Raw genomic sequence first — 10872 nt, 5'->3', positions numbered from 1 at the left:
TATGTGTTTACTGCACTTCTGGGTGAGTTTCTGCCTTGGAGAAATGCTCCGCTACTTAAAACATGTTTGAAAGCCACTCTGTACATAATCAGCATTGGTTCCTATAATCTGCACAGGAAGGTTAACATTTTGTCATTTTCATTTGCATTTTAAAAAGTCTTTATAAAACATGACCAAAAAGGAGTGACTGATATAAGAATGTCAATTGAACAGGGTGATTTAATTATCATAAAATAATTTGGCACTATATCCTCCTTAATATTGTATTCTGCTCCAGACTTGAGATACCATAGGGTCTTCAACTGCTCTTGCTTCACCTGGGAAAAGACAATTATAATAAAACATCTTAAAACTGTTTATCCAGTCTTCTTTTAGAGGAAGAGAATACATTTTCTTCTCATTTGCTAAAGAACCAGTGTTCAGAGTTCGGGGCCCACAGTTCATGCTGATGGTAAAAAATATTTATTGAGTCCCTATCGAGTGCCAGGCAGTGTTCGAGCTTTGGGGACACAGTGGTTAAGAAGACACATGAAATATCTGCCATCATAGACTTTACCTTTTAATAAAGAGAAAAATAAACAGGAAACAAAACAAAGATATAAAATAATTTGATAAAAATTACAATGGAATAATTCCAAAATTCATAGTAAAACAGTATACACAACATTTGAGAGGTTTATGTGATAGAGTACTATATGGTAATGATGGAGGTGACAAGTTCATTAGAGGAGCATCTCGAGAAGCATTTCAAATAGGATCGTAATGATGGAAAGGAGGTAACGGGGAGACAAATGGAGAGAGACCCTAGAGGAAGAATGAGAAGTAGAAAGCTCCTGAGATGAGGTCAAACTTGATTTATGTCAAGAACGAGTATGACCAGAGTACTGCCAATGAAGAAGACAGGCAGGGAGAAGAAGCTAGAGAGGAGAGCAGAGACTAGACCTTCTGATTACTATGAATGGGTAGATGGGGGGAATGCAGGAGGAAAGGAAAAGAAGGGAGAGAGAGGGAGACAGGGAAGGAAGGAGGAAAGAAGATAGGAAGGTTCTAAAATCATACAAGGGGAAGAAGAGAATTTTAAAAACATAATCCTATAGAGAATCCTATAGAAAAGCCACAGGAGAAATTACTTAGAAGAAATGTATATATCAAAATACTACTATCCAAAATATGAAAAGAACTCTTAAAAATTACAGACTCAAGCTCTCTCTGCTTCCTGGACGTCATGAATTGAGCAGTTTCCACGCCTTCCGTGCTGTCATGCCTTTCCAGCACGTTCTGCCTCACCCAGGCTCAGAGCTATGGAGTTGAACAACCATGAACTCAACCTCTAAAACTGTGAGCCAAAATAAACTCTTCCCTTCATATTATTGTTTCCTTTGCTAAGAGAAGATTTTTAGTTTGAATCCATCCGATTTATTCATTCTTAACTTTACTTCTTCTGCTTTAGGAGTCTTGTTAAGGAAGTCAGGTCCTAACCCTATATGATGAAGATCTGGGCCTATTTTTTCTTCTATTAGGCACAGGGTCTCTGTTTTAAGTCTTTGATCCACTTTGAGTTGATTTTTGTGCAGAGTGAGAGATAAAGATTTAAAATAGAGGTTTAATTACATCTTGCTACTTACGGATTTCCAGTTTTCCCAGCACCATTTGTTGAAGAGGTTATCTTTTCTCCAATGTATGTCTTTGGCACCTTTGTCTAATATTAGATAACTGTATTTATGTGGGTTTGTCTCTGTGTCTTCTATTTTGTACAACTGGTCTACATGTCTATTTTGATGCCAATACCATGTCATTTTTGCTATTATTGTTCTGTAGTATAATTTAAGGTTTGATATTTTTTAAAATTTTTACAGACTGCATTTTGATTCACTGTACACAAATGGGGTACAACTTTTCATTTCTATGGTTGCACACGATGTAGATTCACACCATTCATGTACATAGGGTAAAGATGTGTCTCATTCCACCATCTTTCCTAACCCCACCCGCTCCCCGCTTATTTCCCTCTGCATAATCCAAATTCCTCCACTCTTCTCTTACCCCCCATTCCCATTATGTATCATCATCCACTTATCAGAGAAAACATACAGTCTTTGGGTTTTTGGGATTGGCTTATTTCACTTAGCATGATATTCTTCAGTGTCATCCATTTACCTGCAAATGCCATAGTTTTATTCTTCTTTATGGCTGAATAAAGGTCTGGTATTGTGATGCCTCCTGCTTCACTCTTCTTGCTAAGGATTGCTTTGGCTATTCTGGGTCTCTTATTTTTTCAAACGAATTTCGTGATTGCTTTTTCTAGTTCTATGAAGAATGTCATTGGGATATTAATAGGAATTGCATTAAATCTGCATAACAGTTTTGGTAGCATGGCCATTTTTGACAATATTAATTCTCCCTATCCAAGAATATGGGAGGTCTTTCCATCTTCTAAAGTGTTCTTCAATTTCTTTCTTTAATGTTCTGTAGTTTTCATTGCAGAGGTAAAACTCATTTGTTAGATTGATCCCCAAGTATTTTATTTTTTGTGAAGCTACTGTGAATGGGGTAGTTTTCCTAATTTCTCTTGCAGTGTATTCATCACTCATCAAATTTGCATTTGATTTACAGGTGTTGATTTTATAACCTGCTACTTTGCTGAATTCATTTATGAGTTCTAGAAGTTTTTTTGGATCTTCTAAAAATAGAATCAGGCCATCAGCAAATAGTGATAATTTGAGTTCTTCTTTGTCTATTCTTACCCTTCAAGTTCTTTCATCTGTCTAATTGCTCTGGCTAGAGTTTCAAGGATAATGTTGAATAGAAGTGGTGAAAGAGGGAATTCAAAAAACAACAAAAAAACCTAATAACCCAATCAAAAAATGGGCCAAGGAACTGAACATACACTTCACAGAAGCAATATAATCAATAAACATATGAAAAATATTCATCATTTCTAGCAATTAGTCAAATGAAATCAAAACTACTCTGAGATTTCACCTTGCTCCAGTTAGAATAGCAATTATCAAGAATATGAAAAATAATAAATGTTGGCAAGGATGTGGGGAAAAAAGTTATACTCATACATTGCAGGTGGAACTGCAGATTGGTGCAACCACTATGGAAAGGAGTATGGAGATTCCTCAGAAAACTTGGAATGGAACCACCATTTGACCCAGCTCCTTGGTTTATACCCAAAGGACTTAAAATCAGCATACTACAGTGATGCAGCTACATCAATGTTTGTAGCAGCTCAATTCACAACATTTAAAATACGGAACCAACCTAGTTACCCTTCAACAGATTAATGGATAAAGAAACTGATACATATACACGATGGAATATTACTCAGTCATAAAGAAGAATGGAATTATGGCATTTGCAGGTAAATGGATGGAACTAGAGAATGTCATGCTAAGTGAAATAGCCCAATTCCTCCCCCCCCCCAAAAAAAAAAGGTCAAATGTTTCTCTGATAAGCAGATGCTGATCCATAGTTGCTGGGATATGGAAGAATGAAGGAACTTTGGATTATGCAGAGGGAAATAAGGGGAGGGGTGGGGTGATGGGGATGGAAAGGACAGTAGAGTGAGACAGTATTACCCTATATACATGTATGATTACACTACTGTTGTGACTCAGCACCACGTACAGCCAGAGGAATGAGAAGTTATGCTCCATTTGTATACAATGTGTCAAAATGCTTTTTACTGTCATATATATCCAATTAGAACAAATTTTTAAAATTTCTATAAAAATAAAATAAATATTTCCTATTCTAAAAGAAATGAACAATTACAAAGTAAACAACCCAATTTAAAAATGGGCAAATGATACTCATCATCTTATGTCATTAGATAATTACAAATTAAAGTATCAAGGAGTACCCCTACATTCCTAATAAAATGGCAAAAATCTAAAATGCTGACAGTATCAAATGCCAATAAGATGTAGAGCAACAGGAAGTCTCATTAATATTTTGTGGGGATACAATACGGTACAGCCACTTTGAAAGACAGTCTGGCAGTTGCTCATAAAACTAAACACACTCATATCATATGATCCAGGTATCATACTCCTGGTATTTACCAAGGAAGTTTAAAACATACTTACATAAAAACTGCACACAAACATTTATAGCAGCTTTATTCACAATTGCAAAAACTCGGAAGCAATTAAGTTGTCCTTCAGTAGGCAAAAGATAAATAAACTGGTACATCCAGACAATGGAATATTATTGAACACCAAAAGAAATTGACTATCAAGGGTTGGCAAGATATGGAGAGAATTAAATTCTTCATATTAAATTCTTCATTCATATTATTAAATGAAATAAGCCTACCTGAAAAGGCTACATGCTGTATAATTTTAAATATATTACATTCCAGAAAAGGCAAAACTATGGAGACAAGAACAACTGCAGTTGCCAGAAGATAGGATGGCGGAGTGGGGGAGGATGATTAGGCAGAGCACAGAGGATTTTGAGGGCAGAGAAATTATTCTTTGACACTATCACAGTGGAGTCATGTCTTTATACATTTTTTTAAGCCCACAGAATATACAACATCAGAGTGAACCCTAAGGTAAACTGTGAACTTTTGGTGTCAATGACACATCAATGTAGGCATATCAGAATGGCCAGACAAGACCTGCGGTAGCATCTCAAACATCCGCCCCCCCCTAAGACTTTTCTACTGTAATCTCTGGTGTATTTCTACCAGCCTCCTATCTTATATGGCCCTTGATCATAATAGTTCTTATCAAAATGTGATCCACAGACCAGTACCAATCCATGGATTGCTTGTTACTGATCCTCATTAAAGCAAACTCAGAAGCAGCAGTAAGTATTTGAAACTTGCAGGACAATTTCACATTGCCATAATGTTCATGCAGATTTTTATTATATTTTCAAAAGAAGTGGTAGGTGACAATTTGGAAATTGAAAACATAAATAATTTGTCTTTCACCACAGATAGTCTGAGAAACACTGCACCAGAACTGTTTGATGAATGTATGTCACTTGTAAACTTCAAAACCAAATCATAGGAATTAGCACAAGAATTGGGAATCCAGTCTTAGAAAAAGAGATTAAGTGGAAGATACGTTTCAGAGCTGAAGGAAGAGTCAAACAACAAAATAGAAGGTACTAGAGGGAAGAACATGTGGCACAGGAGGTCCTCCTCAGTAGGAAAAGAAGCCACACCCGTTTCCCGATACACAGGGCAAACGATCCTTCCCCTCTTATTAGGAATCCTTTCCAGTTGAGAGCACTCTCTCAGACACCTACCGGCTCTCTGCACATTGTTCACTGGTGGTACATCCCCATATCTGGAGTTTTCTCCAGACTCCAGGTTTTCAGAGAACCTTCTACCCATATAAAAGAGGTACCAAGAGTATTTTTACACTATAATCTCAAAGACCACAGATTTCTTAGAACTGAGATTTTTCCATTCCCAAGGGCTTCTAATAACATACAGGGAGAGAAACAGGAATCTCAAAAATTTTTCTGACAAATATCCAGTTAAAAGAACCTATGATAATTAATATATCCTTAAATATTTGTCATTTCTTTGTGGTGAGAGTATTTAAAATCCTGAGGAATAGCTCAGTGGTAGAGCCTAGCACAAAGCTCTGGGTTCTATCTCCAGTATCACAAGAAAATCCTTTTAGCTATTTTGAAATATATATCATCATTAAATATAGTCACTGGGAAGTGCAACAGAACACCAGAACTTATTCTTCCTTTCCAACTATCCAACTGAAACTTTTACCCATAATTGCATGCTTTTTATTGCTTCTTCAAATTCACACCCTAAGATAATAATAAACCAAGTGACAATGATTACAAACTGATGAAAATAAAAGTGTTCGCAGACAGGGAACAAAATGAGTTTTACACAGCTATAACAGCCAGTTAAGAACTCACCGGTACTCAGGTTGGAAGGTCATTTTAACAGGTAAGTAAGAAAACCTCTGGAGAGTCTGCCATTCTCTATGTTTAATCTTGCCTTCCATCAGTAAGGGGGGGGAGGAATCAAGAGATTAGAAAGACCATGTCTCTACCAGGGTCTTTTGTCAAGTGAGATAAAGAGAAGAAAGGGGAAAAGTACAGAAGAAAAATGTAGGAAACAAACAAAACATGATAGTGACAGTCTCCCTAACAAGGACAGGCTGGTGTAGAGCATAGCATAGCATGAAGACCAAATATTTTCCTAATAACCAACCGGCAAAAGTACCCAGAGCTTCATGGAGAGCAAGCATGCAGATAGTCAGTCACTCAGCGAACATCCAGCTGGAGAGAAGGAAAAGATGACAAAATTACTTTAGAGTCAATGTTTCTTTGCCTTGTTTCATGTATGACACTGTCTGGTTGGGAATGTGTAAGTATGCCATAGGAGTTCAGAACGTGGGAGACATCACTGTGGCATAGAATTGTTCTAAAACGTGTCTGGAGAGATGGGTTCTAAGGGGGGCACTATCAGAGGCAAGCCAGTCAAGGTGAGCAACAGGATATGTCATAAAGTCAGAAAAGCAGAAAGGACTTTTTTGATTTGTGCCTTTCAATACATCTATATTGATATATGCTTTATATGTATATTTTTAATTTAGATAAAGAACATTATGATAAAGATCTGTGCTTATTTTTTTCATAGAGCACTATTTTTAAAATTGTTATTGGAACATTATAATTATACATACAAGTGGGATTCATTGTTACATATTTGTACATGACTACAACATAATTTGATCACTTAGCTGTTTTTAAGAGTATTTGAGGTTGTATGTAACCCTAGTGAGGTGCTTCTACCTACTGGGCAGAGTCTACAGTGTTCACCTATGTTTTTCTTGACCATTTCATATACAAAGTCTATATAATTGCCTACAGCGACACACTGAGATATACAATCGATTGAAGTAAAATTTTGCACATTATTCTCTATGGATCTGACTGACAAATCCTGTGATAAATCCATATGCACTGCTTGTTCTTACTGCCTACAGGGACAAAACACAAACAAAATAAGGCCATACTGCTTTCAAAGGTGATTAAGCTGTACTCATCAACAGTGCAGCAAAGTTATGCTAAAATTGGATCTGTATTACAACTCAGTTGAATTTCAGCCAGCAACAGTAATGTGGTTTGGTTTTAGAAAACATAATGTAATTATCACACTTATGAATAACAGTTTTTAAAAAATCATATAGGTATCGTAATCAGGAAAAGCTTGTGACAGTAATTCAACTTCCATTGATGAGAAAAGCTCTCAGCAAAATGTTTTTTAGAATTTGTATGTAAACACAATTTAAAAGAGAATACACACACACACGTGTACAGTATATATTTAGACATATATATTTCCAAAAATAAAAGACTAGCTTATAATTTCCTTTTATGAACAACTAGAAAAGCTGAATAATTTTATTTTTAATATTTCTGAATCATCAAAGAGTCACCAAGACAGTGAGGGATTGAGACACCTAGATCTCAGAGAAAAAGTAATAGAGCAGCAAAGAATAATTAGAGAAATAAAAGGAAAATGAAAAAACACATTGAGTGCCAATTTCCTCTCCCACCAAAACACAAGCCAACAAAACACTTAACAATATCAAATTATACCCTCAAAAGTGAAATCAAATGAGGAAAAAATGTAATTTTGAGAATCTGTCACTAGCACATTCAGACTTACAGAATATTAAATGTGATTCTCTAAGCAGAAGAAAAATGTCCCAGATGACAGTATTGAGAGACAAAGAAAAATGTAGAAAAAGGGAAACTAGGTGTACAAATCTGAAAGAATAAGGATTATACAGAATAAAAGTGGTTATATATACTACTAATAATAAATGTATTGAGTTAAAATACTTGACAATTTACTAATAATAAAAATGTGAGGGAGTTAAAGGTAAAACAAGTACATAGTTTTGTAATGTCCTTCATTTCCTAGGAATTATGAAAAGCAGGAAATTATATTGACGTATTAATTTAAAGATGCATATTCAAATTTCTAAAATACAGCAGAAATTACTAAAGCAGCTTGCATGACTGTCAGGATAACAGGGGTGGGAATAATTTTTTAAAATTTTATGAGTATAACAGGGGTCAAAGGGGAGAAAATGAAATAGAGAACAGGTAGGACAAATAAAAACCCAATACTAAGATAAAATTACACAGATAAAATGCAAATAGACTAGAAGTTGCAGTAGAAAAAAAATGGCAGAGTTGCTCGTATAGGACTGACAATTCCCACAAAACAGTATTAAACTCTGGAAAAAAATATGTTTAAAAGGATCACCCACAAGCACTTAAGAAAGGCCCAAAACTTCAGACACGGCAGGGCACTGGGACACTTAAAATAAGGGAATCACACTACACTTTAAGGGCCTTTCCCCAGATAAGAAGCCTCAGTTCCACTGTGCTCAGCAACCTGAATTCAAGCAGAAAACTGCAGATCTGAGGCCTGGAGATGCCATGATAGAGTTAAAGGCAGTCAAAGTTACTGGAAATGCAGCCAGGAAACCCAAGAAAGGAGAAAGCTCAAAGAGAAAGAGCCCCCAAATCTGGTTACAAAACCACTCTCAAATCCTTGACTTTGCCCTGGGCTGCATATGTACAAGGGAGACTCCGCAGAGCCTAGCAGAAAGCCACAGCTAGGAAGTCTGAAGTGACTGAGTAGGGCTCTCATCTGTTGCCTGCTACAATGAGACAGTTGATAGTTGGAATTCCAATAAAGTTGAAAAACCCAGTAAAAAAACCCAGGCTTCTCAAGACCCACCTTAAAGTGCATAAAACCATGTCTTTATAAGTTCAAACAGAGAGTTTTAAACTATGTTCACAAATTGAAAGACTCAATATTGTTACTGCAGCAATTCTACCCAAGTATATCCACAGATTAAAAGCAATAAAGTCCAGAAGGATTTCTGTAGATGTACCAAAAGTTAAACATCTACTACCATATGACAGTCATTTCACTCTTGGGTATTACCAAAATGAAAATCTTTACAGATTTGTCTATACAGAGGGCTGTAAATGAATATTCATAGCAGTTCTATTCACAATAGCCAAACTTGAAAAAGCTCAAATGATGAGGAGATAAAATGCTATGGTACAACAATAAAATGGAATACTATTCAATAATGAAAAGAAATAAGAGTACTGATAAGCGCACCAACACAGACGAATCCTCAAAAGCATCACACTGAGTCAAAGGAGCCAGACACAAAAGAGTACATTCTACATAATTCCATTTATTTGGAATCCTAGAAAAACATATCTAATCTATAATGTCAAAAACCATACCTGAGATTGCCAGGGATCCAGAATCAAAGTAGTTAGGAGGAAGACAACTGACTGGGAAATGGCACAAGGGAAATTTTGGAGATAATGGCTACACAGGCATATTTGTCAACAGTCATAGCAGTGCACTTAAAATTCATGTATTTTTATTGCATGTAAACTATACCTTAATAAGGTTGTTTTTGAAGTAACTGGGGCAATTTGTAAACAATAGGTTAGAGACACCTGTACCAGGTAGCAACAGTGAGAAGGAGGTCAACTAATTGAAGACATACTAACTAGGCAGATACAAATAGGCTGAGCCAGTATGGAGAGAAAAAAAAAAAAGACTCCCCAAAATACAATGACTCAAATAATAAAATAAGATAGGTATTTCTTTCCTGTGTAACTATCCAGTTAACTTCAGCCCCTTCTGGCAATTCAGGAAGCTAGGTATCCCAGAAGCTTTGCCATCCTCTGCCTGTGGTTGAGGTACTCCCAAATAGACCCATGGATAGAATTTAGAGATCTGTGATCTCAAATGGGAAAAATTACATCTTTTTAATCACTACCCTCTAAATGAAGTTTAGCAATCTCCTGAATTATGAATACTGAAAACAAATTATAGTAGTTTCAGCAATACACATAGCTGAGTCAACAATCTGAAATAAAAGGCATCTTCAGATGTTACTAAAAAATTATAGTTATTTTATAAATCTTGAAATATTCATACTTACCATTGCTCTGAAATTACTAGAAATATAAGACCTGCTACTAAATTTTGTTTTGTTATTAATAAATAATTGCTATGACTACGTAACAAATTATTTAAAATGTTAGTTACTGCACTTTAAGGTAGTTGGTTTTTGTTATCACGCTTATATTTTACAAATTCTAATACATTATTTGGAAAAGAGGCAAAGATATCAGGTGGCCATTGGAGCCCATGTAACAAAGAAGTTTCAGGAACCACATTTCGAGATATTGTCATCATACCCATTGTAAAAGCAAAGTTACTGCCACATCTAGTTTGCAGCAGGTAAGCAAAGGAAAGAAAGCCTGGAGGATATAAGCCATAAGTTGGCTCCATTAACATTCCATTTCTCGGAAAGCAGTCCCATGGCCATTGCTGAACACCAGAGGTCAGGAAATGTAGTGAAACTGGGTCACCATTTTCCCAAGTTTCTATTACAAGTGATGGAAAGGACAACACTATACATTGACTCAATAGTGTCTAAGGATGAGTGTATATGAGCCTAAGGATACAAATGAGACACAGGGCGCTCAGATTTCTCATTGGTGATGCCTTTCACGAAGACAGGGAGAAGCAGCAGAAGATTTTGAAGAAGAGAAAATATTCTAATGGAAAAAACTGACATTGAGATTTCTTTGAGCAGGAATATAATGATATATTTGTTCTCCCAGAAAAAAAAAAAGAAAAAAAACTGTTTGCAGTCTTTGTGCATTTCCATGATGTCAATATAGTCATGATGGAAGAGACTGGAAGAGATGGCACACAGTAGATTTTCATTAGCTAAAATAAGCTGAGATCACACCTCTGCTGGTGAGAATTTCCAAGCAGAGACATCTCGAAAACATTTAGATATGCAGAGGTCA

The sequence above is a fragment of the Sciurus vulgaris genome, assembly GCF_902686455.1.
Source record: "Sciurus vulgaris genome assembly, chromosome: 11".
NCBI classification, from domain to species: Eukaryota; Metazoa; Chordata; class Mammalia; order Rodentia; family Sciuridae; genus Sciurus; species Sciurus vulgaris.
This window is presented reverse-complemented; position numbering follows the sequence as displayed.